The sequence below is a fragment of the Bos javanicus genome, chromosome 23 (genome assembly GCF_032452875.1).
Source record: "Bos javanicus breed banteng chromosome 23, ARS-OSU_banteng_1.0, whole genome shotgun sequence".
Classification (NCBI taxonomy): Eukaryota; Metazoa; Chordata; class Mammalia; order Artiodactyla; family Bovidae; genus Bos; species Bos javanicus.
In genome coordinates this window covers 22,432,202-22,460,199 of record NC_083890.1, presented here as the reverse complement: position 1 = coordinate 22,460,199, position 27,998 = coordinate 22,432,202, and the positions used below count along the sequence as shown (strand labels likewise).

Genomic DNA, 27,998 nt, shown 5'->3' with positions numbered 1-27,998 from the left:
TGCTCAGCTGTCTTTATAGTCCACCTCTCACATCCATACCTGATGACTAGAAAAACCATAGCTTTGACTAGATGGACCTTTGTTGGCAAAGTAATGTCTTTGCTTTTTAATATGCTGTCTAGGTTGGTCATTACTTTTCTTCCAAGGAGCATGTGTCTTTTAATTTCATGGTTGCAGGCACCATCTGCAGTGATGTTGGAGCCCAAGAAAACCAGATCTGTCACTTTTTCCATTGTTTCTCCATCTATTTACCATGGAGTGATGGGACCAGATAACATGAACTTAGTTTTTTGAATGTTGAGTTTTAAGCCAGTTTTTTCACTCTCCTCTTTCACTTTCATCAAGAAGTTCCTCTTCACTTTCTGCCATAAGGGTGGTGTCATCTGCATATCTGAGGTCATCGATATTTCTCCCGACAATCTTGATTCCATCTTGTGCTTCATCCAGAACAGGATTTCGCATAATGTACTCTGCATATAATTTAAATAAGCAGTGACAACATACAGCCTTGATGTACTCCTTTCCCTAGTAGGAACCAGTCTGTTGTTTCATGTCTGGTTCTATATGTTGCTTCTTGACCTGCATAAACAGATTTCTCAGCAGGCAGGTCAGGTGGTTTGGTATTCCCACCTCTTGAAGAATTTTCCACAGTTTATTGTGATCCACACAGTCAAAGGCTTTAGTGTAGTCAAGAAAGCAGAAGCAGATGTTTCTCTGTAACTCTCTTGCTTTTTTGATGATCCAACAGATGTTGGCAATTTGATCTCTGCTTCCTCTGCCTTTTCTAAAACCAGCTTGAACATCTATCTGGAAGTTCATAGTTCACGTGCTGTTGAAGCCTGGCTTGGAGACTTTTGAGCATTACTTTGCTAGTGTGTGAGATGAGTGCAATTGTGTGGTAGTTTAAACATTCTTTGGCATTGCCCTTCTTTGGGATTGGAATGAAAACTGACCTTTTCCAGTCCTGTGGTCACTGTTGAGTTTTCCAGATTTGCTGGTATATTGAGTGCAGCACTTTCATAGCATCATCTTTTAGGATTTGAAATTGCTCAACTGGAATTCCATTACCTCCATTAGCTTTGTTCATAGTGATGCTTCCTATGGCCCACTTAACTTCACATTATAGGATGTCTGGCTCATTATAGGTGGGTGATCATACCATCGTGGTTATCTGGGTCATGAAGATCTTTTTTGTAAGGTCCTCCTGTGTATTCTTGCCACCTCTACTTAATATCTTCTTCTTCTGTTAGGTCCATACCATTTCTGTCCTTTATTGTGCCTATCTTTGCATGCAATGTTCCCTTGTTATCTCTAATTTTCTTAAAGAGATCTCTAGTCTTCCCCATTCTATTGTTTTCCTGTATTTCTTTGCACTGATCACTGAGGAAGGCTTTCTTATCTCTCCTTGCTATTCATTGGATCTCTGCATTCAAATGGGTATCTTTCCTTTTCTCCTTTGCCTTTAGCTTCTCTTCTTTTCTCAGCTATTTGTAACTTAGGGTCTAACCTTGAGCTTCATGAATATACATAGGACTAAAAATCGATGACACATCCAGGTATACTGAGAATCATATGCTGTTCTAAATGCTTTGCAGTTCCTAACTCATTTAATTCTCACACTGGGATTCCCTGGTGGCTCAGTTGGTAAAGAATCCGACTGTGGCACCTGTAGTGCAGGAGACCTGAGTTTGATCCCTGGGTTGGGAAGATCCCCTGGAGGAGGGCATAGCATCCCACTCCAGTATTCTTGCCTGGAGAATCCCCATGGACAGAGGAGCCTTGCAGGCTGCAATCCGTGGGATCGCAAAGAGTCTGACACAACTGATTGACTAAGCACGTCACAGCACAATCCTCACACCAGTCCTATGAAAGAAGTATTGATGTTTTTATCCCCATTTCACAGATTCTGAAACTGGAGGCAGAAAGAAGCTTTTAAGTTGCAGAGCTGGATTTAACCAGGTCAAAATGTCTCCTATACTTAAGGATTTTAACTACTATGCTTGCCTTCAACTCGCCTATCAGTTTTCATTTGCCGCAAGAGGAACACCAGCCACAAAGTCCCTGAAATCAATGTTCCTTACTGTTGTGGTTGGATTTATAGAACTTATAGTGGGCAACAAAGCTTTTTGCAGGATTGTGTTTAAGAATAAGGAGAAAGAGGGCACAATGATATAAAGACACATCCTGAACGAGGCTGGTCCCAAGTCATTCTCAACTACTGAGGGAGTTTTTTCAGCTCATAAGTTTAAATGAGCAAATTATTTCTTCTGTTAAATGTTTTTCATCTAAAAGGACCTGATTAGATAATTTCTATGACCATCTATAACTCTAGTTTATGTTCAAAGGAACATAGTATTTTAAAGTGGAATTGATTATAATACTATTAATCTTTATCTAAGCCTTGGCTACCATGTGATTTCCTCAGAGATGGTATCTGGAATACTTTATATAAAGCAGGTATCATTCCCTTACTTTCCTTTTCTGCACCAAAACCTCATTGCTTTCATCATACCAGTCTTCATTGATAGTAGATATGTGTTTATTTCTTTAGTTTATTATCTGTTTCACCCACTGGACTGTATGTCCTTGAGGATAGAGACTTGGAATATTTATATTTACCATTTTAGACTTGACATCTGTCACAAAATATTGCATATGCTGGACATTAACAAATTATTTTCCTCATTTTTCAGTATGGCCATGGAAGGAATTGTGCCACTCTACTGGAGTTTTTTAGATGATAAAATTCAGTTTATTATTAGGGAATTACTTTACTTATTAAGAATTTTTATAGGCAATAGCTTCATATTAGCCATAGTAATAGCTAAGCTATTCTTTAGCCTTCAAATTATCTGCTATTATAAATCTTAAAAGAGATTGTAAGTAAATTTGTTTTTTTGCTTTGTCTTTTTGACTCTGAGATACTGTTTCAAACATCTATTATTTTACTCTTGCCTATGTGGTAGATTGCAAAGAAATGGTTTTCACAGTGCTTTACACCTCTTCCCCGAAGAGGGAGAATCTGCTTCCTCACTCCTTGTATATAGGGAGGGCTTCTGATCGTTTTAACCAACAGAAACTGGCAATAGTGAGATTGTGCCATTTCTACACTCAGACCTAAGTTTTGCAGTTTCCTTTCTTGTTGCTCTTGGAAAAAATGCCACGATGTGAATAAACTGATTCATTGAACTGATTCAAATGATGGCCAGACATCTAACAGACATGTGAGTGTGTCCCAGGACTCCCCATCTACAGACAGGTATATGAACTAACCTAGTCAAGACCAGGAACTTTTGACTAGACCAGAAGAACCACCCACTAGAATTTTGAGCTAAATAAGTAATGGGGTGGTATTTTAAATGAATACTTTGGGATGTTTGGAGGCTAATAAATAAACTCAAATCCAACGATATTCTGAAAGCTTGCGCTGATATTTTGGGCATTCATTTATTTCCGTTGAAATGGGGCAAGAACTCTACACTATTTTTAATTCTTGGAACTATGCTCTGTAGATTTTCTTTCCTTTGTCTTTATCAGATTTGATGTGAGGTCAGAGGACTTTCTCTAGAAGCCAGATCTTTCCCACACTTCTAAAATACATTTTAAATGTATAACAGAATCCAACTTTGTGGTAATTATGTATTTTATTTAAAAAAATCTTTTAAGAGTCTTTGAAAAAATCCCTCAAGTTTCAATTTACATAGATAACTTTTGTGGCATCCATTTTGTATAATTATAGCTGTTTTAGTTTTTCACTTGTATTTGCTAAATTTGTTTAGATTTAGTATGCTTGAAACCTACTCCAGTGTTTTTGCCTGGAGAATCTCAGGGATGGAGGAGCCTGGTAGGCTGTCATCTATGGGGTCGCAACAGAGTCGGACACGACTGAAGCGACTTACCAGCAGCAGTATGCTTGAAGTCACATGAAATGACACCTAAGTAAAAGACTTATTACATTGATTGGTGTCAGATTCTCTGAACCCAGATATCAGCAAGCTATTTCCTCTTATATCATTCACTTCAACCTCCCATGAATAAAAGTGCACCATAAACTTAATTTTGTTTACCCTTTGGACAGAGAGCCTTCCTAAGTGAAGTACTAAGTCTAAGACCCTAGTAGTTAAAAGAAAAAGATGAGAACTTGAAAAACAATAACCAAAATAAATAAATTAGGGGACGAACTGAGAGAGTGGCACTGATATATATAGACTGCTGCTGCTGCTGCTGCTGCTAAGTCGCTTCAGTCGTGTCCGACTCTGTGTGACCCCATAGACGGCAGCCCACCAGGCTCCCCCGTCCCTGGGATTCTCCAGGCAAGAACACTGGAGTGGGTTGCCACTTCCTTCTCCAATATATAGACTACCATGTGACAAATAGATAGCTAATGGGAACCTGCTGTATACCACAGGAAACTCAGCTCAGTGCTTTGATGACCTAGAGGGGTGGGATGGGGCAGGGATGAGAAGGAGACTCAAGAGGGAAAGGATGTATGTATACTTACAGCTGATTCACTTTGTTGTAGAGCAGAAACTATCACAACACTGTAAAGCAATTATATTCCAATTAAAAACATAAATTTTTTAAAAACCCATAGAATATATAACAAAAAAATTGAATGAATAAATGAATGGTTCTGCAAGAATAGGTAAGACTAACTCTGAAGCCTTTCTCCTCTAGTCCATGGCACTTCTCCGAAAATGGGCATTTGTCCACATTATCACCTGAGTTGGGCACTCAGGTGCACCCATAATGTCACCTGCATTACATAACATTTTAAATGCAGGTCTCAGCAGGCTCACAGCTTTTCACATTCTCTGACAGATACTCACGTTGACACTAACTGCATGATAAACCCCAAGAAAGTGACAGGAATGCTATAAATACCTGGATACAGAATTCATAAGGGAACACAGTAGGTCAAGAAGAGATTCCTAAAGTAAGAAACTTTGCCCAAGAATAGACTCCATCAGTTTGATTTGGTCAAATCAGAGGGAAGAGTTTGAAAGAAGCAGCAAAAAGGTTGAATAAGAAAGACTAGCACAGGCATTTTTGAGAATTTGGCTGAAGAAGGAATAAACTTAAAGAGGTAAATCATGTTTCTATCTAAGTCTTAAGAGGAATATCATTAAGGGAGGAGAAAGGAGAAGATAGATGAAGCCAGAGACCATGATAGGAGGGGCTGAGTGGCGGACAAGAGAAAAATAAATAATTGTTGGCTGAATATGATTTGGCTGGAAATGTGTTTAGAACCTGAAAGTTTTCCACTTCCTGCTAATGATACACAATATTTATTTATTTTTCTCTCAATTTGGATGTGTTCTTTTGCAGTCAGTGTAGTGGATCATCATAAGGCTGTCATGGCATAAGGTAATAAATATAATTGAATATGGAAAATATGAACTGCTAAAGGAATATTATAATAATCACAGCAAAAGTAAGTGTATATATGAATCCTTCAACTCTAAAAATTAAGAGCCAGAGCAGATGGATTCCATGAATGAAAGGGGAAAGAAACCAACAAAAAAAAATAATCCAGCACAGTGACCACTGTCCAAGTGACCTGTGACCAGATTTCTGAGTAGGATTCTCAGGGCTCAGTGAGGAAGGCCCTGCCAAGGCCATGGATGGTGTGCTTGTGTCCCGACTATGATGTTTTTATGTTGCTGGGTTTCATGAGGTCTTCTCTGTAGACATCTATCACAAACAGATTTTAAAAGAATTAAAATCTGTTTATTGCTCTAGGCATCTTTGACTTTGTTATTGTGCTTCTCTCATTTTGGTGGTTCATATTTAGTCACTGAAAATAATGATGAATCTGGAAAAAGGAAAAGCTGTCCGCGTATGGCTGTAGTTAATGTTTTTGATGCTATTATCTGATGACAACTTATTTTTTATTGTAAACTCTTGGGAGTGGAGAAGCATATAATAGGACTTGGTGATAACTATAGCCTTTCTTACTGTCTCTGACATTGCTTTCAAGTTTGTTGTATTATTCTGATTTTAAACAAACGTATATTAGACCAAGACAAGCTTAGTGAAGGCCACTCAATAGGCAAATTGAGATAGACGCATGACCTACACTATAATTTCAATATTATGTCTGGGTCCTAAGTTGTTAGATGGGACCTTTACACCCTAAAAAGTCTTTAGTATGAAGTCATTAAGTAGTGACATGGCCAGATTTTAGGGTGTGGTATCCATACTTTCTTAAAGATTTCTCCCTAAGTCCAGGAATCTCTCACATTTTAAGTTAACTCATTGTTGACCTTGAAGTTTACTGATGAGCATTATGGGAGAACCAGTAATGATCTAAAAATCGAATGCAGATGTAATCACATCTGGGTGTGCTGTGCTCAGTCACTTCAGTCGTGTTTGACTCATTGCAACCTATGGACTGTAGCCTGCCAGGCTCCTCTGTCCATGGGATTCTCTAGGCAAGAATATTAGAGTGGGTTGCTGTGCTTTGCACCAGGGAAGCTTCCCAACCCTGGAAGTGGACCTGTATCTTCTGCATCTCCTACATTTCAGGCAGGTTTTTTACCCACTGAGCCACCTGGGAAGCCAATCACATCTAGACCCAAATGCAATTCAAATAAACATATATTTGATATCATTTATATAAAATTTAGGCTTCCCTGATGGCTTAGACAGTAAAGAATCTGCCTACAATGCAGGGGACCAAGGTTTACTACCTGGGTCGGGAAGATCCCCTCGAGAACGGAATGGCAACCCACTCCAGTCTTTTTGCCTGGAGGATCCCATGGACAGTGGAGTCTGTAAGGCTACAGTCCATGGGGGTCAAAAAGAGTCGGACACGACTGAGCGACTAACACTTTCACTTTCTTTCATATAAAATTTTAAAAATTATAATTGTGTTCTTCATCTTCATATGGTGCAGAAACGGGTATACTACTTTCGAACACTACTATCTGTTTGTCTTCGTGTTGTACATATGCTTCAAATTACTTATTCTTTCCAACATTCTCCACCATTCCCATAGCACATACTTCCAATCAACATATACTATCATAGGTATTGTATTTTTTTCCCTTCAAATACATACAAACTTTCTTTGGGGTTCCACAGGTAAGTGAAATAATATACTATTTTTCTGTGTATGACTTCATACCACTAAAGAGCAGAACAATGTTTGCCAGGGGCTTAGAATTGGGAAAAAGTGAAATGTTGGTTAAAGCATACAAACTTCCAGTTAGAAGATGTTTCTTGTAAGTTCTGCAGATCAGCGTGGTGATTATAATTACAAATTCTATACTGTGTACTTGAAATTTGCTAAGGAAGTGCATCTGAAGTGTTCTTACACCACTGGGTGGGGAAAATGGTAACTACTGAGGTGATGAATGTGTTAATTAGCTTGATTGCGGTAATCATTTCACAAGGTATATATGCATTAAATCACCATGTACTCCTTAAGAATTAAGGCTGTACCACATAAATATATATAATTTGTGTCAATCATTCCTCCATGAAGTTGGGAAATTTTTAAAAAATAAAAAACTCCGCAAATAGGTACAGAATTTCATTTCTTCAAAGAAAACTTAAATACGTTCCACCTACCTTTAGTCTTCTTGTCCCTGAGTGCTACGTGTACGGTTTCTACAAGGTTTCCCTTGTTTTACCTGTATTATACTTTTTTTTCATGCACAGTAGAGTAAGTAGCAAGTTTGTACAGTAAGAAAATTGTGCCTTCTAAGCACTTGCCACCCTTTTCCTTTGCTCCTTTCCAACACTTCCTTCTTTCCCTATGCCCTTTCATTCTTTCTAGGCTTCTTAAAGTAGTAAGAAAACTATTCAGTTTAGCAAATATTATTTAAAGCCCATCATATCTTCAAATAAACCACAAATACTTCAAGGTCAATTAATCTAATTCATTGCTTCCAGTAAGATGGAAAATTTAAAAGAGGGTGAAATGACTCTATAATCCAGAATTTCACATTAAAACAAACAGAAAAGCAACCATTTTATTCAGACAGTCTTCTTAACCTCACAAGACTATCATTCTTAAACATCTCAGGTGCCATTCTCAAGTCTCCTAGTATTTTCTCATGTGATTTTCTCTTCTTAGAATAACCTTACCTTTCATTCTTATTTATTGAAAGCCCAATAAAACTTTACTTAAAAAAATAGATGACCAGCCTATGGACCATAATTTGCAACATTTGTCTTGACTACTGAATTATTTGACTTTCCCTAAATTTTACGCTCAAGAAGAATACCTGCATCATTTCATCCTAGTCCTTGCCCTGTGATTTATCCTTTAAAATCTCCTATATTAAATCTTACCTAATACCTCAGGTAGAATCAGTTCTTTTTCTCCTAAAATTGCAAATGTTTGGCCATACTTTTATAACCATGTTTATCACATTACAGAATAATTACACAAAAAGAAAAAAAAAAAACCTTGTCTTCCTATATTTCTGTGACCCCAAATAAAGCACATCCTTTAGACCACATTTTGAGCTAAACATATTTGCTGGATGAATAAATTAATGAAAGATAAAAATCAAAATGAAAAAAAATCTCTAAGGTGGGGCATTTTTCCTGCTGCCCTTAACACAGTTATGGTAATGCCTTAATTTACTTTTCAATGATGCTTTCCTTGGAGACTTTCATCCAAAGTTAAAGATATTTTAAGCAACTTGGAGGCAAGAATTGTGTTTTCTATTATTTTAAAAAATATTTTTATTTATTCAACTGCATCAGGTCTTAGTCGTGTCGCGTGGGATCTCTTGTTGCAGCGCAGCAAGCTGTGGCTCCTGGGCGTCGTTGCTCTGTGCCACGTGGGATCTTAATGCCTGGACCGCAGACTGAACTGAGTCCCCTGCATTGCAAGGCAGATTCTGAATCACTAGACCACCAGGGAAGTTCCAATATCTGTTTTGTTTTAACACAATATACACCAAAGAAACTGGGGATTGAATTAGGCTTAAAGCTGTGAAACAGTGACCCCCGATGGGACAGAGATCAACCATTTTGAATCCTAATTACTTCAGAAAATTTGGTGGCGAGAGTAAGGTGTTCCTTCATGACAGGACCCATATTCACCTTCACCTCTCTTGTACCAAAAGTATGGTATATATGCAACCAAGTTTTGATAAATAAATAAATGCATAATCTACACAAATGAACTACTAAAAGAAATTAAGCATTCTGAATAATAGGAACTTCTTATGAATATTGCTTTTCTGGTAAGTTATTTTTTTCTTAAATCATTTTTAAAGATGGAAATATAAATACATAAAAGAACAAAAATTGAAGTTATAATTAATTTCTAATGACTGGACACCTACTTTATGCCAAATACATTATTTTTCCTAGTCTTTACATATACACATGCATGCATACATGCTAAGTCACTCCAGTTTTGCCCAACTCTTCACAACCCCATGGACTGTAGCACACCAGACTCCTCTGTCCATGGGATTCTCTAGGTAAGAATACTGAAGTGGGTTATCATGCCTTCCTCCAGGGGATCTTCCCAACACAGGGATTGAACCCAAGTCTCTTATATCTCCTGCACTGGCAGGCAGGTTCTTTACCTCTAGTGCCACCTGGGAAGCCCAGCATATACACAAGTTAGGTATTATTTTTCTTGCTCCAGTTTTTTTTTTTTTTTTTTAGTATATGTGCTGCAAAAAAGTACACATCTTTCTTCAAATAAAGAAACTGAGGTCAAAGAGGTAAATACAGTACCCTAATTTAGTAAAGAATTTTGCAAGAACTCAAATTTAACTCCAATTCTAAGGTCTTTATGTTCCAACATCTTCATCCATGATAATTATATATTCATTCCATTTTGCATAACAGGAAACTTAGAGAAAATAAGTTTTGCAACTAAAAATTGTTTTGCAAAAAAAAGGCAGAGTTTGGGTTAAGGACCACTAAGTTTCACTCTGTTGTCCACACATAGAACCATTGTTGCTTCTGCCCCAGTTGTGACTCAACTCATAACTTGTTTATATTTTAAAATCTGTTTCCACCTTATACATATTACCTATTTTAATTTTCCATAGAATTGTGCTGTGAATGGAGTACTAAGAGGCAGACCTTGACTCCATGCACACGTTTCTATAAAAACTTGCTCCACCTGTAGCAGGTGTCCACAGCTGTCAAAGCAAAAAACATCAGGGTCTTCCTTGACCCATCTTCCTCTCACATTCCTTCCTGCTGCTGCTGCTAAGTCACTTCAGTCGTGTCTGACTCTGGGCGACCGGCAGCCCACCAGGCTCCCCCGTCCCTGGGATTCTCCAGGCGAGAATACTGGAGAGGGTTGCCACTGCCTCCTCCAACATTCGTTCCTAGTCCTGGCAATAAATCCTGTTGGCTCTAAAATACATATTGCAATTCAGCTACTTCTACTCTCACTCTGGCCTGAGTCAAAATCGTTTCTTACCCAGATTATATTAATAGCCTCCTAACTGGTCCCCGAGGACTTTCCTGGTGGCTCAGCGGTAAAGAATCTGCCTGCAGTGCAGGAGACACAGGTTCAGTCCCTGGGTTGGGAAGATCCCCTGGAGAAGGAAATGACAACCCACTCCAGTATTCTCTTCTGAGAAATCCCATGGACAGAGAAGCCTGGCAGGCTATAGTCCATGGCATTGCAAGAGTTGGACACAAGACAGTGACTAAAGCACCACCAACTGGTCTCAGCTTCCATCCTTACCCTCCTACAGTCTATTCTCAAGGCAGCAGCTAAAGGAATCTTTTTAAAAGACAAATCATATCATCTCATTCCTTTGTTCAAACTCCCTCCTTGTTCCCTATTTCACTCAGTAATTTCTCACCATGATCTGTAAGGTTTGTCATAATCTGTCTCCCTTTTCCCCTATGATTTAATCTCCTCCTGCTCCTCCTCCCTTGACTCACGTCCCTCTTTCACACTTGCTTCCTCGCTGTTTCTCAGGCACTCCAGCAAGTACCCTGCTTCCTTAGGATTCTTGTGCTGGCTGCTCCTTCTACCTGTATCGGTCTTCCTTAGGTTCTGCTGGGTTAACAATTTCATCTGCCTTGTTTCAGTTTCCCCTTCTCAGTGAGATCTATCCTAACCATTCTGTTTTTAATTGCACTTCTGCTCCCACCCCCTGCACCCTAATCCTTCTTCCTCTTCCTACTCTTTTTTCCCCATATGGCTCACTGGAATCTAACATCATATTTGTTTTACTCACATGTTATATCAGCTGTGCATGTTCTGTCTTCCCTAAATAGAATGAAAGTCCAATGATACTAGGCAGTGTTCTCTGTTTTGTCCACTGATATATGCTAAGTGCTTTTAACGATGTCTGACACACAGAACATTCTTGTGACAAGTGGTCTTGCTCTGTTTATGAATGTTGCACTACCGTCAGCTTACAAACCTCACCCTCCTCCCTTCCCCTTGTGCCTCATTTTTGGGAAAGCTGAAAAAACCCCAGGTGTTCCCTCTTGGTCACTTGTTAAAGACTGAAATCATGCAAGCCCCTTTGTAAGTAAAACCTCACCCCAGCACCACCCCCTAATTGCACATAAAATCCTGAACCTCTCCTTTCCTTGGTCTCATCAGCTATTTTTTTTTTTTGGACCTGCTTGAGAGATAGGCCTTGCCCCGACCAGAGACTCCAGTCCTCTAATAAACCTCTAAATATTATTTTAAGGAGAAGGGGAATTGTGACATCAGTCTAGACACCCGAACCAGATTTTGGATAGTGGTCCTTTCTGCCTTCCCAGAGTAGCAGCAACAGTGCTATAAAAATATAAGTGTTAAATATTTTTAAAAATGCAAATGAAAACTGACACACAGAATCTCAATTGACAATTACCAAGGGAAGGTTCAAGCGAATAGAAAGACTTTGGTCTTCCTGCACATGAGATGAGGGAGATCAGCAAAAAATTTCATACCAGAGGGGGCAAAAGCATTGAGCCTCCTGGATCATAACCAGAAGAACATGCAGATGACAAGAGAGGTCCATCTGCTCCCAGCCCCACCTTATATGGAAAAAGCTGGAGCAATGCTGTCCAAACACCTCCTTGAGGTTACATGTGCAATGCCAGCTCTTCCAGGTCAGGAAAAACTCATGAACTTCAAACTAGACAAGGAGACCTCAGACAATACATGGTACCATACTCTCAGACACAAACATGATATTAATCCATCACCTCCATCCCCTCAGAAGAGGATTGGTTGAGGGCTCAGGAACTAGAGCCCCTGGTTAAGAGTGTCGTACCAATGGCAGTAAGGGTGTTCCCCTGGGGCTCAGTGGTAAAGAATTCGTCTGTAATGCAGGAAGTGTGGCAAGAGCTGTGGGTTCGATCTCTGGGTCAGGAAGATCCTCTGGAGAAGAGGAAATGACAACCCTCTCCTGTATTCTTACCTGGAAAATTCCATGGACAGAGGAGCCTGGTGGGCAACAGTTCACGTATCACAAAGAACTGGACACAGCTTAGTGACTAAACAACATCCAGTGGTAGTAGGGGAGAATACAGTGATGTTTATTGTTTATTTGTTAATTGTTAATTTGTTATTGTTTATTTGTTAATAAACTAGTATAAAAACATTCAGTTGTTTCTTTAGGAGCAGGGGTTTACTACTATGGTAACATTACATGTAAAGACCTAGGAATCCAAGACCTAAAGATATTTTGACTGATTTAATGCTTGTATTTGCTTGGAGGTAAAGAAGCTAAGTTTTGGCTCCTAAACTAGCAGATAAGCTTTATTTGACAGTCGTTTTTCTACACATGCCATGTTGTTGAGTTAACATATGTAGAGCAAGGTCTAACATATTCCTGTTGGTAAAAAAAAAAAAAAATTATAGGAGATCAATATAAAGTTAATCCATGCTATCTGACCCATGGGAATGTTGCCATCATTGTATTTCTTTGATAAATTCTTGAGCCATACCTGGTATGGGCATTCTGGTGTCTAGATCAGTTATAACCTGATTATGTGTCAAAGAGGCAGTGCAGTTTATCCAGGAGCAAACTCTAACTATTATATTTGTAGGAGTTGTACCACTGAGAATACAAAAATTTCTTCTGATAATGACCTCAAAATATGGGTTAGAGGTTGGTATGTAGCTATTTTTAGTTCTTAAGTGGTTTGATTAAGCTAAGGAAAAGTTTATTTCCCCTCAAGGCTTTTATGACTTACTATATACCCTCAAATTTGTCTTTTATTATCTTTCTTTCACAGTCTGGCTAAACTAGTCATTTCTATTTTAATGTAAAATTCTTTCTCCTTTTTCAATCTTAAAAGTCATTTTTTTTTTACTTTTCAGGTAATAAATTTTTTTCTCTCAAGTATCTGGTATTCTATAGCAGTGGGATTAGATGTGTATATAGGAATATTCATAAAAATAAGAAAGCTATGCTACTCATCTGTAATTATAAACAATTCTATTAGATTAGAGGAAAGACAGAGAATTTTGGAGTGCTAATACTCCTTTGAAGCAGAATCACTGGAAAGATTTTTAATAGTTATCCTTCTTAATTTTGCCAATGTGAAATATTGGTTCTTTTAAAGGCTTTTTACTTGCAACACAATATATTTTCTTATCTCTAAACTCTTAAATTGTACAGATCATTGATCCTTTTGGTTGTTTTATTTAAAGAGCCATAAACTATATTAATTTCTAGCCTATTTACTTTCTTAGGCTATTTGGAAATGTCTAAGCACACATTATTGAATATTTTCTAAATGACAATTTCACATTTTAACTTTTTTCTGGTTAAATGGGCTTGAATTTACTTTTAAAAATACAGGATAGGTTTCTCCTTATGTCAGTGGTTGAGTCTACTCCAGAATCCTACTGGAATGTTCCCTGCAGTCTATATTTTATCTTAAATTAATTTACAAACTGAAACTGTGTTCAATCTTCTCTTCAGGAGAGGCTTTTGAAGTTGCCTTATGTAGTGTACTTTCAATATTGTATTTAAAATTTTTTATAACTGTGCTACTTAAATTTTCTCTTTTCTACTCTGCTAATTTTGAATATCCTCTCCATCAATGGGCTAATGATTAATTGTGCTACTTGGTGCAGATCTATAGTCCAATATAATAAGTATTTCACAAAATTCTTAGAGTGACTTGCTGTTTTGATTTCCAAGTACAGGGTTCAAAGAAAGTGAGTATTTGTTGCTTTGTCTTTTAATTTTCCTCAAACTAAAGCATATTAACATATTGATTTTGACATGTCAGAAATCCCACTTAATGACCATTTTTATACTAAGTAAAAACTATCTTTTTTTGTCCCTATTCAAGTAAAATCCAGGAATTTGGAAAAAAAAGTGCAGCTTAATTCAGAAAGTCAAAGTGCTTCCTAGGAGAAGTTTGAGATTTTGACATAGACAAATTCATGACAAACAAAAATCAGAGGCAGTTAGACACAAAGTGTGTTTATAAACAGTGTCTTGAATTTCCCAGCCAAACAGAAGTCTAGGAACAGTGTTTTCTTAAGTTTGTGGAAATTATTTTTCATATTTAAAGTACCAAAAAAAAATTCACATACATTGAGCAAAAACGACATACATGATCTTTGTGGCAGCACTATTTATAACAGCCATACACTAGAAGCAACTCAATCTTTTAACTAGAAAATGGATAAATAAATGGTGGTCTAGTCATACATATGAGAAAGGGAATGAATGACCTATTTTACTATTCACACCAACATGGTTGAATCTCACAAACAGGATGGAAGATGCTGGACTCCAAAAATTATAGATTGTCTGATTTTCTCAATATAATGTACAAACACAAAGAGAATCCTGGGGAATTGAAGTCAGCTTGCGATTACCTTTTTGTAGGGGAGAAAGGGGAATGGCTGAGATGCTGACAATTTTCTCATTTTGATTTCAGTGCTAGTTATACGCTTTTATCATGTGTACATTTAAGTTTTTTTTAACTTGTTCTATATTTAACACTTCAAAAAGATTAATAACAACAAAACCTAGAAATTCAATTCTGATAAATTAGCTATAAAATAAAGTAATCTTTCAAATACCTCCCACATACACACATACCTTCCTTGGACCCCTCTACCTCTTATATATTTTTTTCTATTTAGATAGGCACAAGCTCACACTGCGTTTCTCAAAGAAGACAATCCTGTCTCACAGCAAATTTTTGCCATTATTACAAATACATAAGTCTGAACGGCTACCCACTAATGATTCTTTCTCACTCTGCTTTCTCTCCTCTCTCTCTTTCTATCTCCCTCCACCCACAAACTGAACATAACATTGTAAAGTACTTATATATTTGCATTTTTAAAAAAGAAAATTGTTTTCTTAATTCCGCTTACCATTTTAACCATTATATATACATATATATATATATGTATATATACATATATGTCAGCATGAACTACTTAATACATCATCTCTGAAGAATTAAAATTTCTAACCAACTTCAGAACAATATTTTTGCTCATACTATGAAATAACTTTAATGTCAATCCAGTACATTCTTTCTTAGACTCCCAAGTAAAGCCAGAAGGGGCAGAGGCAAGTTCTGTGTTAAAAATATTGTAGCAGGAGGAGAAGCAGGAAAAGGGTGGAAGGAGGGTTTAGAATTGACAGAACATTTTGTGCCTCCAAAATTATTCTAATGCCATTCAATTTTAATTCAGGGTGAAGATTCGGGTCAGTTGCTCATTAATCCAATCTGGCTTTCGCTTCTAGGCTACTATTATTAACTCCCTTATTCAGATGTTATTCAAATGAGTCTCTCTATTAAAAGAAGCGAACTGATGCAGGCAAAACATATTGTTAGTAAATCTTCCCCAGTTTGGCAACACATTAATGATAGATCTGGCATTCTCAGTGTCAAAAACTCCATCGGCATCTGTTACAACAGAATCAAGATAAAATGAGCGAGATGAAAACAAATGGAGGCAGGGAGGGGAAAGTGCTATCAAATATTTGAAATGCTCTACAGATTCTTTGTCTCCAAAGACTCTCTCACTTTTCAACAAATTGATCAAGAACTTGGTACCACATTACGCAAGTAACTTATCTGCGGAAATACAAACAGGTAAACATGTATTGGTAACCATGGAAATACTCAGGGCAGATAGATACTGTCAGAAGAAAGTATCTGATCATGTCTTTGATGGATTCCTCCTCCTTTGTAACTCTTTTGTCCCTATTTATATCCATTCCACCAGGCACATCCTCTTTTACACCCAAATGTCCAGGAGTTTAAACATGGTGCCTAACCGAGCATTAAACACTATAGCATCGTTACTTCTCACTACAGTTCATCAGCCCTGAATCTCATTCTGGAAAAACCTTATCCTATAAGTTGATTGCACTTATCAGGCATTCAGATCTGACTAATGTAATTTTTCATTAACAATTTATCCTACTAAAGACACTGCTGCTGCTGCTGCTAAGTCACTTCAGTCGTGTCCGACTCTGTGCGATCCCATAGATGGCAGCCCACCAGGCTCCCCCGACCTTGGGATTCTCCAGGCAAGAACACTGGAGTGGGTTGCCATTTTCTTCTCCAATGCATGAAAGTGAAAAGTGAAAGTGAAGTCGCTCAGTCGTGTTCGACTCTTCATGACCCGCTGGACTGCAGCCTACCAGGCTCCTCCCTCCATGGGATTTTCCAGACAAGAGTACTGGAGTGGCGTGCCATTGCCTTCTCCGACTAAAGACACCAATAGTAGTATAAGTCATCAAAGCACAGACTCTGGAGCTAGGCTGTGAGGATCCAAATCCTACCACTAGCTGTGAGACCTGGATCAAGTTTTTTGACTTTTCTTTCCCAAGTTTTTTTTTTTTCATCTCTAAAATGGATAATGAAAATAGTACCTACCTACTGGGCTTTTATGGAGAAGGCAGTGGCACCCTACTCCGGTACTCTTGCCTGGAAAATCCCATGGATGGAGGAACCTGGTGGGCTGCAGTCCATGGGGTCGCTAAGAGTGAGACATGACTGAGCAACTTCCCTTTCACTTTTCACTTTCATGCATTGGAGAAGGAAATGGCAACCCACTCCAGTGTTCTTGCCTGGAGAATCCCAGGGATGGGGGAGCCTGGTTGGCTGCCGTCTATGGGGTCGCACAGAGTCAGACATGACTGAAGTGACTTAGCAGCACTGGGCTTTTAAGAAATTGAATGAATTAAAATATGCAAGTTATTTAGGGCAGTGTCTGACATAGTAAGCACTGTTTTATAACTGTTATTCTTATATGTCAAGGAAATTTTATTTTAAATAGGAGTTCTTGGAGATACCAGTAATCTAAATCCAAAGAAAGACTTTCTAATTGGAAAAATACTATAACAGCTTATGAAGCAGCTAGGGAAAATATATACAAATATTTTAAGAACTCTCAAAATAGGCCCTCTCTCTAATGTATGATTACTGCTAGGTTACAGATAACTGAGGTCCAATGAGATGACATTGCCTGGCTAAGGACATAGAGTTAGTGAAGGATGGTGACAAAGTTTGTCTTGGTAGAGCTAAGAGGTGCAGCCCTAGGGATCTGGGTCTTTCAATAAAAGTGATGAGACCCCAAGAGCTTCAATATGCCAAAATCTCTCTTTCCCAGTTCTCAAATCTACATCTTTTTCTAGTCTGTCTTTAGCTGTGGGTAATACATCCAGGTGCCTCCAAGCACTTCTGTTTCTGTAACCCATTGTATTCCTCTGTCTATAAACAGGAATATTTTGTACCCCACTGGTGTTGGAGATAATGATTATGTTTGAAATCAAAAGGGTTTTGCTTAGGGTGGCAAATTAATGAAGTAACAAAGTTTGCTTATAAAACTTTCTCGGGCTCATATTCCATATCTCCTGTGATAAGGATGACCTCCATCCTTATGCGTAGGGAGGATGCATTCCCATAGGAGCTTTTTTCCCCTGATTTCAGGGGAAGAAAGTGGGTCAGAGTGTTCTTCTTATACAGACTGTTTTTCAAGTAAACTTTAATTCAAAATAATCCATATGGTATCTTGGCACATTTGGGGCTCCCCTACCCAAGCCCAGTCACTCCTATAGCTGCTGCTGCTGCTGCTGCTAAGCCACTTCAGTCGTGTTCGATTCTGCATGACCCCATAGACGGCAGCCCACCAGGATCCCCCATCCCTGGGATTCTCCAGGCAAGAACACTGGAGTGGGTTGCCATTTCCTTCTCCACTCCTATAGCTAACTCCTACCAATTCTCCTATCACTACCACTTCTTCTAGAATTTCTCACTAGACTAGACTCCTTGATTTATGCTGAATTAGAGGCTTGATGCTATAAACTCTTGAAGCTTCCAGGTATGTGCTGTGTTTACATTACAGATGACCTTGCCCCCTTTTGATGGTCAATTTGCTAGTGCATCTTTTTCATTAGAGTATACACAGTACAGAAAGAGTGACTACGCAGTTTCAAGAGTAGTCAGTCACTACAGATTTCCTGGTTACTGCTCCGTCAAAGAAAATAACCCAAATCCTAATAAGTGTAGACTGATTTGCTGGTTTCATTCCAACACAGTATCAGGATCTACCTTTTAAACTGTATTTACAAAGTCTAGTGAGGTCTTATTATGCCTACCTTTTGTGATTGGTCCATCCAACATGAGGATGATTCATTGTGAGTAAATACCAGTCACATTCATATGTGTTCACCTGACACCCAGCCCAGCATGCTACAGAGAGAGATACTCGGGGATGTGATGGGGCTGGCGGTGGGTGTGGTGGAGGGAACAAGGGGTGGGGAGGGTGGGGGAGCAGGCTAACAAAAAGCATTTGCTCATGTTCTCCACTCAGTCAGTAACACGTTGTGCCTCTCTTTAACTGATGAAAAATCGCTCTCACTAAAACCTTCGGGTATACAATCTCCTTCAGAAAATATTTTAGACTTCCTCTCAATACTCTCTGTCCCTCTAAGGTATTCTCAAAGTATTATTGGCCCATATTCTGTGAAAGCCCTTATTGTATTTTATTAAAATCTTCAGAGTTAGTCCGTTTCTCCCACTAAACCATAATCTCTTTGAGAACATGGGTCTATTTTTAATTTGTGTTTGAATTCCAATCACCTAATTTAGCGTACATTGAACATGTGCCTGTTGAATTTTGTAACGCAGAACTAAGAGTATGCCACCTAGATGTTCACTGAAGTGAACTACAGAGGTGAACACTGGACTATTAGGTGGCTCATCCTCAAACCATCCCCTTCAGACTCTCATCGTTCTTCACACCCCCATCTTTCTCAGTATCTCTTCTTGTTTATATAATCTTTTTCCATGTATCTCTATCCCATAACAGGTGGAATATGAAAATTTGTCTCTGAGGACTTAAGTCCTAGGCAGATTATCCTTCCAAGTGAGAGAAAGCAAAATCCCAGAAGGAATAAGCCACTTTCCAGATAATATCTCTATTTATTGTACCCCTTCCCTGAATTTAGGATCAATATTCTTAACTCAGGGAAGACAATGTATTCTAATTTTCTAGCATATATCCTGTAGAATGGCAGCTTTCCTATAGTGTCTCGTTTTCTTTCTAACAACTGTCTCACACAGACAGTTCACTCTGAACTTACCCCTCGCATAACTAGATCACTAGGAAAAAGTCCACCTTTCTACAGATTCTATAGCAAATAATTCTCTTCTCAGTGTGAAAGGACTCAGGAAGTTGAGATATCTTTGAAAAGTAGGAAAAAATGTTGGCCTCCTGTCCATTTTGGAGGTTATAAGTTATTTGGTTCTAATTTTCCCTCCCCCAGCAAATAAAAATCATTTCTCACTCACTGACTATCATGGATGGGATTATATAACTGCCATGGACACGTCCTAATGAGATGGACTTCTTAGATGTTTCAGCTCTAGAATGTTCCAGTTACTACACTACATACTTTATGAACATTCCTCTGCATGCTGTAGATAAGGAAATTGAGGCACAGGAGCTTTCTAAAGTTTACACAGCAATTGAACTGAAACCCAGTTCTTGCAGTGCTCACCTTCTCTGCCTCCAACTCTAAAGTGCCTGAGTATTGTGTCTGTATACCAGGTGAGTGTACATTTCTGCATAGTGAAGACCACATCTTTACTCTGTTCAGTTCTGAGCCCAGGGCCTTAATGATTCTTAATTACATTTTTATATCATAAGTGAAAGAATCATAAGTGTGCTGAAGGTTAAGAACTGACTTATATTTTATACCTTAAATAGTAAAAAAAACATTCACTTGGGTTTTTTTTCCCCCAATTTCAATTTCTTTAAGCTTGTTTAAACAAAGTATTCAAAGAAAACACTTTAAAGAAAACACTCCTTATGAATGACAGTTTTGGAAAGAATATTATACTCACAATGAAACAGCAGAATGTACAACATAAGGATAGCTAACATTTGTCTAGTACTTAATAGTAGTGAAGGTTTTCATGGACATCACTGAAATGTCCATGATTACAGGGAATATCCTATAATCATTAGGATAACCTTCAGATGTGATTGTTACTATTACCCTCAATTTCACAGATGGGAAATTAGGTCTCCTGACTTACTAGATATTTTGCTAATGTATAAAGCAGACAAGCAGTAGAGTCAGGATTGACCCTAAGCAGTCTGTCATCATAGCCTTCATTCTTCAACATTTGCATTAATACAACACTGAGAAATGCCTTCCCTTTTTTGTACTGAATATTTTAGACTCTTAAAGACTTATGATTTGCTTTATGTACTCTATAAATTATAAACAATAAATCCCCATTAATCTGTCATGATTCTGGCCTTTCCATGGTACACCATGTGCACATTCCCTGATGACCCCTAGAGGGCAGCAGTCATGTTTTTAGGGTGGGTTAATTCTAACTAGAAAATGCATTGGAGAAGGAAATGGCAACCCACTCCAGTGTTCTTGCCTGGAGAATCCCAGAGACGAGGGAGCCTGGTGGGCTGCCGTCTATGCGGTCGCACAGAGTCGGACATAACTGAAGCGACTTAGTAGCAGCAGCAATTCTAACTAGAAACCATGATTGTATGCAAAATATAGTCAGGCAACCACTCTTCAGTTCTGAAAGGATAGTGTAAAACCAGTTTAATTTGCCATGAATTCAACAAATAATTTTATGTGTCACTTTGGAGACAAAGAGAGACATTCTCTACTCCATGAGTTTGCAATATATCTGGGGGAGAGCTATGCACATGTTATAAATTTTAAAAAGTAGTGTGGACCCTAAGACTTGGAAGTTTAGAAGAACAAGTTATTGTCAGCCAAAGAAATAATATTATGTGCTTATAAACTGCTTTTACAATGTCAAAGATTTTGTTTCTATTGGATTCTCACACCTTTATAGGAGAAGTATAATTCTGTCCTCCTCCTAGATGAGGAATCTGATCTTCAGAGATGGTTTGCCCCAATTCTTGGTTTGCTACTAGCATTGGTGAGATTTTCATTTGCATCTTCAAACCATTCAGACCATTGTTCTTCCTACCCTGGCAGGAACTTAACATGTAACTAACTGATAGAAATTGACCATTTCTACATCTTGGTGTTTTGACTAATTGTTCTTTTCCCCACTGCTTTCCATCTGTCTAGATATAGTTGGTATATTTTTGTTGTTTGCAGACTTAATGCCTAAAATGGCTGAATAGACCAAACAAGTGTGTATGGTTTTTTTTGTTTTTAATTTAAAAAAAAAAAACAACTGAGTTCTATGCCTCAGACCTTGTTTGCCAAGTTTCAACAAGGAGAGAATTTTATGGTCAAATTATAAAACCCTGAAAATAGGACTTTATAATGGAAATGCTGATACAACCGTAACTATAGCATAGCAATTGCAGTGCTATAAGAAAATTGGTTTAGATAATATATCCTTCTGGAATGAATGCCATTCTAAATGATTGTGCATCTCCATAAATCTAAGCTAACTCAGTAATTCAAAATTACAAAGATTTAAGTTTAGTACCAATAAGCAGTAAACTTATGGCTACTGCTATAATAACTGCTGGTCGATACACCCTTATTTCACAGCAGGTGGTCTGCTCCATGCTGGTTGCAGACTGAATGAAAGCAGGCAATACTTGGAAACTAATTCCTGAAGTTGATGGAAGACTCCAGAGCCATTTCAACTGGTGAAATAGTGCTGTGCTTTGTGCACTTTTCTTTTTCTTTTTAAATTAAATGCTCTGAGACATTTGACCTTTCCGACAAAGGAAGGGCAAACACAGCTTTACTCTCATTTCATGTCACAAATAGACGTCTCTAGATATTTCAAACTATCTTCGGCAGATTGTTTCTTGTTCATAAGTCATTATTAATACAATATCCCTGTTAAAAAGGGAAAATAACTTATTGTCATTGAGTCAAAAAAAAAATTGAAAAAGGGCTTTAGTTAGTCCATCAATGTTTGACTTGGGACAACCAATCCAAGAAATCTTGCTCCCTTTTTCCTAATCTTTTCATAAGACCATCACCTATTTTGTTTGAAACGTATGTTCAGGTTTCACAATTTAAAATGCTCATTTTTAAACGATGAGGTAGACATAAGGAAAAGCCTTCCTTCACAGGAAGAAACAGTTTCAGGCAATCATTGATGAGATTCAGTCCTCCTGGTTTTAGAATTCTGACATTTTTCTTGAATATTGATGAAGTGTTTTCCTGAACTATTATAAAATATATTAACAAATCTTTATTAATATCAGTGGTTTAAGTGACTTAAAGTTTGGCCTAGGTTTGTATGAACCCTACCTTTTCTATTCTTTTTTTTTTAATACTTCCTTATCTAGAGCACTGGTAGCTCAGTGGTAAAGAGTCTGTCTGCAATGTGGGAGACCCGGATTCCATCCCTGGATTGGGAAGATTGTTGGTGGCTCAGATGGTAAAAAGTCTGCCTGCAGTGTGGCAGACTGGGTTCCATCCCTGGGTTGAGAAGATTCCCTGGAAAAGGGAATGGCAACACACTCCAGTATTCTCGCCTGGTGAGAATTCCTTGGACAGAGGAGCCTGGCGAGCTACAGTCCACAAGGTCACAAAGAGTCAGATATGACTAACACACACACACATCTAGAACCAAACCTTACACAGAAGAAACACTGAATAAATTATTTTCTCTTTTTTCTTACTTTGAAGAAAATGGGGTTCATTTAAAGGAGAAAGTGGTATTCAAGATAAAAGAAAGAGAGAGGAGATGATTGTTAAAGCCAAACTCTGATGAAAATTATTGAAAATAGTAAAGAATATAGCTTAAAACACTAAATGAACATAATATCGAATTTGAAATTAAATGATTTTAAGCATAATGGGTTCCCATGAAACAATAGGTATAGTATGAGGTGGTCTTACAGAAACCTCTGTTAAAAAAAAGATGTTTCTTTAGGCTACGGTTTTTTTACTTAAAAAGAAAAAAACTGTTAAGTATGTTAATCAATTTGAGAATAAAAATATCAAATAAAATATATAACTTTATTCTTGTGTGTGCATGCTGAGTCACTCCAGTCATGTCCGACTCTTTGTGACAATCCCATGGACTGTAGCCCAGCTCCTCTGTCCATGGGATTCTCCTGGCAACAATACTGGAGTGGGTTGCCATGCCTTCCTCCAGGGGATCTTCCCAATCCAGGATCGAACCCACGTCTCTATGTCTCCTGCATTGGCGGGTTGTTTACTACTAATGCCACCTGGGAAACCTGTGGCATTTATTTAAGGAAGCATATTTTATTTTGTTTTATTTATTGAAATATAACTGTCTTACTTTTTTTCTTTTTTATTTATTTAAATATGGTTGACTTGGTATATTTTTTAAAAATTTGTTACCAGTACTTTGAATACAATAATCATAGTAAAGCCTAACAAGTGGAAATTCACAAACTTTGGGGCCACATATGGTTAAAAAACATTCTTCAGGAAGTTTCCAAACCGCTGAGCTTTGACAGTTCATTGACTTGCTTGTTACTGTTTTACAAAGTGACACATTTACTCATGTAACACTGAGATGTACAAAAAGAATATATTTTCTTTTTAATTCACATAAGTCTCATGATTGCCATTTCCGTTGATAATGGGGAACTCCATTCCCTGTCAATCCCTTTGGGCCATTCAGCCCTAGATAATTTATCTGTTTAAAACTGCCTTTCTTCTTTGGTTACTCCAAAATCTTCACTTCAATGTAAGTAGTGTTTAGGTATAGTAGTTTAGTGAAGATTTAAGAGTCACTGGGAGGATTCACACTGTGGCATGAGCAGTCTGCTGTCTCTGCCTGGCTTTCAGTATCTCAGTTTCCTGGGGCAACAAATTATTTTTGCTTTCTTGTGCAGGTGCTTTCATTTACTTGCACTTAGAGAATACATTCCTACCCAAAGTAAACTTTTCAAAGAAGGTGCTCAATATAGCAAGGGTGTTTCTCTAGAAAGGATGTATACCACCTGCCAGTGCAATATTAGCATAGTTTACACAGCATATTGTAACACAAATGTTAGACTTGTATACAGGTCATGTATATTAGATTTCTATAATTCATCTATATTTTTGGATGTCACTGGAGTTCTTTGCACTAACTGGCCATTTTGAACAGACCACAGGTTATTCATTCTCCTCCATGAAATTTGTTTCCAATGATACACTACTACGAATGATATTGTTTTGATTATTCTTGTATCTATCTCTTGGAAAATAACTTATATTTTAACATTATATCTAGATCTGAGAGAAAGGATTGCACAGTACTAGAAGATGCTGTATTCTTCAACAGCTGTTTGGTTGAAATGAGAGTTTGAGCTGTCTCCTTTGGGAAGGCGGCAAGGCTGTTTTACATATGGGACAAAAATGTTAATGGATACTTGCTGACCAGAAAAGTTAACTGGGCTTAAGACTGGTTCGCCGTTCCCAAATTCATTTTCTCTTCCTTCTGATATCACAATAGGCATATTTCAGCCTATTTTAGAATTAAAAATGCCCACCTGACTGAGTTCTGGTTAAAGGAAGTAGTATGTAATATTTTTAGGACTGTTCCATAAAATAGCCCATATAAGAGTCTGTTTCTCTTCCACTTTGCTCAGTCACCTTGAAACCCACATGTTGGAAAGTAATAGAATCCTAAGATGGAAGAGGAAAGTGAAAGTGTTAGTCATTCAGTCGTGTCTGACTCTTTGTGACCCCACAAAGTATAACCCACCAGGCTCCTCTGTCCACAGAATTCTCCAGGCAAGCATACTGGAGCGGGTTGCCATTTCCTACTCCAAAGAATCTTCCCAACCCAGAGAACAGGACTTGGGTCTTAAAATCTACAGCTTGGACTATACACCCCCTACAGATCAATGTTACCCATTTTGACATTACATGGGAAAGAAAGAAACTTCTATCATGTTTAAGGCATTGTACACATCTGGGTTTCTCTGTTATAGCATTTTGCATAACCTAAACTATATACTATTTATGAATCTGTTTCCCTTCTCTTTAAATGAAGATGGCAATAACCACCCAGTAAAGTTATGTCAGATCACATGGGAAGTGTCTAGTATAATACTCAGCGTGAAGAAGTGAAATGAAAGTTGCATCCAACTTTGTGACCCCATGGACTGTAGCCCACCTGACTGTAGCCTGCATTATAGACAGATTCTTTACTGTCTGAGCACTGAGAAGACCCAATATTCAACATAGTGATGCACAGTATTTTTTTTTTTAATTTTAAGAGTTTTTGAGCAAGGAAGAGGCATTAGACTTCTTTCTAGCTAATTCTTCACATTCAAGGAGAATACTGAGATGTATAAAAGACAATTATATATTATGTAGGGGAGGGGCTTCCCAGGTGGCACTCATGGTAAAGAATCTGCTTGCCAATACAGCAGACACAAGGGACGCGGGTTCAACCCCTTGGTCGGGAAGATCCCCTGGAGTAGGAATTCTTGCCATTCTTTCCATTCTTGCCTGGAAAATTCCATGGGCAGAGGAGCCTGGTGGGCAACAGTCCTTGAAGTCACAAAGAGTTGAATACAACTGAGCATACACAGAAACTTTTTTTTTTTACATTTTTATATTCTGGGACTGTGAACATAAAATTGTGCTATAACTAAAAAGAAAATGTAATTTTCACCAAAGCTTTCCATTCTCCCTCTGAAAGCACTCAATATTAAATGAAAAAATAAAGGTTTTGACGAGTAGCTTCCTTATGCAACAAGTATAGTCAAGTCGTTCCCTTAACCCCCAGTGACATAGTTAAGGGAAAGAAAAAAAGATAATCATGTCTGATTCTTCTTCTTCTAACCTGAACATTCTGGGGCCGTACACTGGTGAACAGCTCCACTCCACATGCTTCTGTGACCTTGAACCAAGAGGAGTTACATCAGCGATCAAAGAAGCAAGGAGGATTCTCAGATAAATATTAGCTTCACACAAAAAATGTTCCAATGTTGCCCTAATCAACAGGCAACATTTTTTCACATCTGACATAAATATTAATGAATTTTGTAAGTCAGGAAATGTTTAATGAGCAAGGGTTTCAAGCCAAACCATAGTTCTGTCTTCCTCTGTGTTTTTGTGCCCTGATTGCTTTGATTGTCTTTCCCCCCACTTTTGTCTCACACAAAGACGTAACTTTTATTATTTGCACTATGTAATAAAATTCTATCACTAATGACTATCAGTACTTAGAGTATCAGTGGAGCATAGATTCAATCAAAGGGCATGTGGCATTTTAGTGAACAGTTTATCCTGTAATAGCCTTGTGGTTGGTTGAAATGTTACAGGTTGTTCAGTAAGAACTTTCCCTCTTTAATTAGTTGTGTTATCTGTGCTTGATATTACAGAGTGTTCTTGGGGGTTCAGCCTTGAAGATTTCACTTTATGAGCACAGTTTCCAGTTTGAAGATCACAGAAAAGCATTATCACTTCAAGGTCACGTAAATTATATTTGTTCTGCTGTATCAAATCTAAGCAATTTCCTTTACCTTGAATTTATTTCTCATGGGGTTACTTTCCTTTGATTTATCTTACCATTTGCAAAACTGCCCTTTCTTCTCTTCAAATGACACTGTATCTGTTCAAGCATCTATCCAAAAAGTGTTCTCCCCTCTCCCCTGCCATTAGCACATCCCATGAAGTTACAGAGAAGTCATGAGTATCTTCTTATCATTTGGAATATGTTCTCACCATCACTTAATACACACATTGCATTCTTTATTGTCTGTTTCCTTGAAAACACTCTAAAATTCATCCAAATCTCAAAATCTGAGTGCATATTCATTTTTCTACTTTTTTCTACCACCAGCCTAACAGGTTACCAAACCTTGGCTATCATCTATTTCTTGAAAAGGTCCTTGAGAAAGACATTCTTGGGTTCTAAAACTAGAATGAGACTGGGAGACTATCTACATCTCAAAGAAAAAGAGTTTATATTGCATGTTTTCTCAAGTAAATGCTTTAAGAAAAGGGAAACTGGGGGCCTATTGCCAGGAAAAAACTTATTTACAGTTTAGCCAAGGTGAGGAGAACACTGAGATTATCTTAATCAAGAGCCTTTGTACAGGAATAACATGTCCTCTCTGTTTGCTATGCCAAAAGTAAATCTCATGTCATACGCTTTCTGTCTCTTGAAAGTGAAAGTGAAAGTGAAGCCGCTTAGTCTGTTTGAATCTTTGTGACCCCATGGACTGTAGCCTATGAGGCTCCTCCATCCATGGAATTTTCCAGGCGAGAGTACTGGAGTGGGTTGCCATTGCCTTCTCCAGGGGATCTTCCCGACCCAGGGATTAAGCTCGGGTCTCCGCCATTGCAAGCAGACACTTTTACCATCTGAGCCACCACAGCACCTGTCTCTTGGTGGGCTCTAAATAATGTCCTCAGATGAGGAGTGTTTGCAGTCTCTGAACAGTTTGGTGCATTACTGGAAGGAAAAGGACACTTACCCCACTATTTTTCTCTCAGCGGCCTAGTAGTGCTCATATATGAAATTATCCCCTAGGAAATCATTTACTAAATTCATAAATGCCTTTGGTAAAGATAGGATGCAAGAGATTTCTGTGTATTAATTTTTTATCCTGCAACTTTACCAAATTTATTGATGAGCTCTAGTAGTTTTCTGGT

The 27,998-nt window shown here is 38.0% G+C and overlaps 1 protein-coding gene across 1 annotated transcript in view; it reads left to right on the top strand.

The window, feature by feature from the left end:
- LOC133236394 (beta-defensin 112-like) overlaps positions 1-27,998 on the top strand; it is a 42,798-nt gene that overhangs the window by 3,148 nt on the left and 11,652 nt on the right. Inside the window, exon 2 of the transcript XR_009732867.1 lies at positions 26,723-26,810. The gene's annotated coding sequence lies outside the window, so the exon portion shown is untranslated. The remainder of the gene's footprint in view (positions 1-26,722; positions 26,811-27,998) is intronic.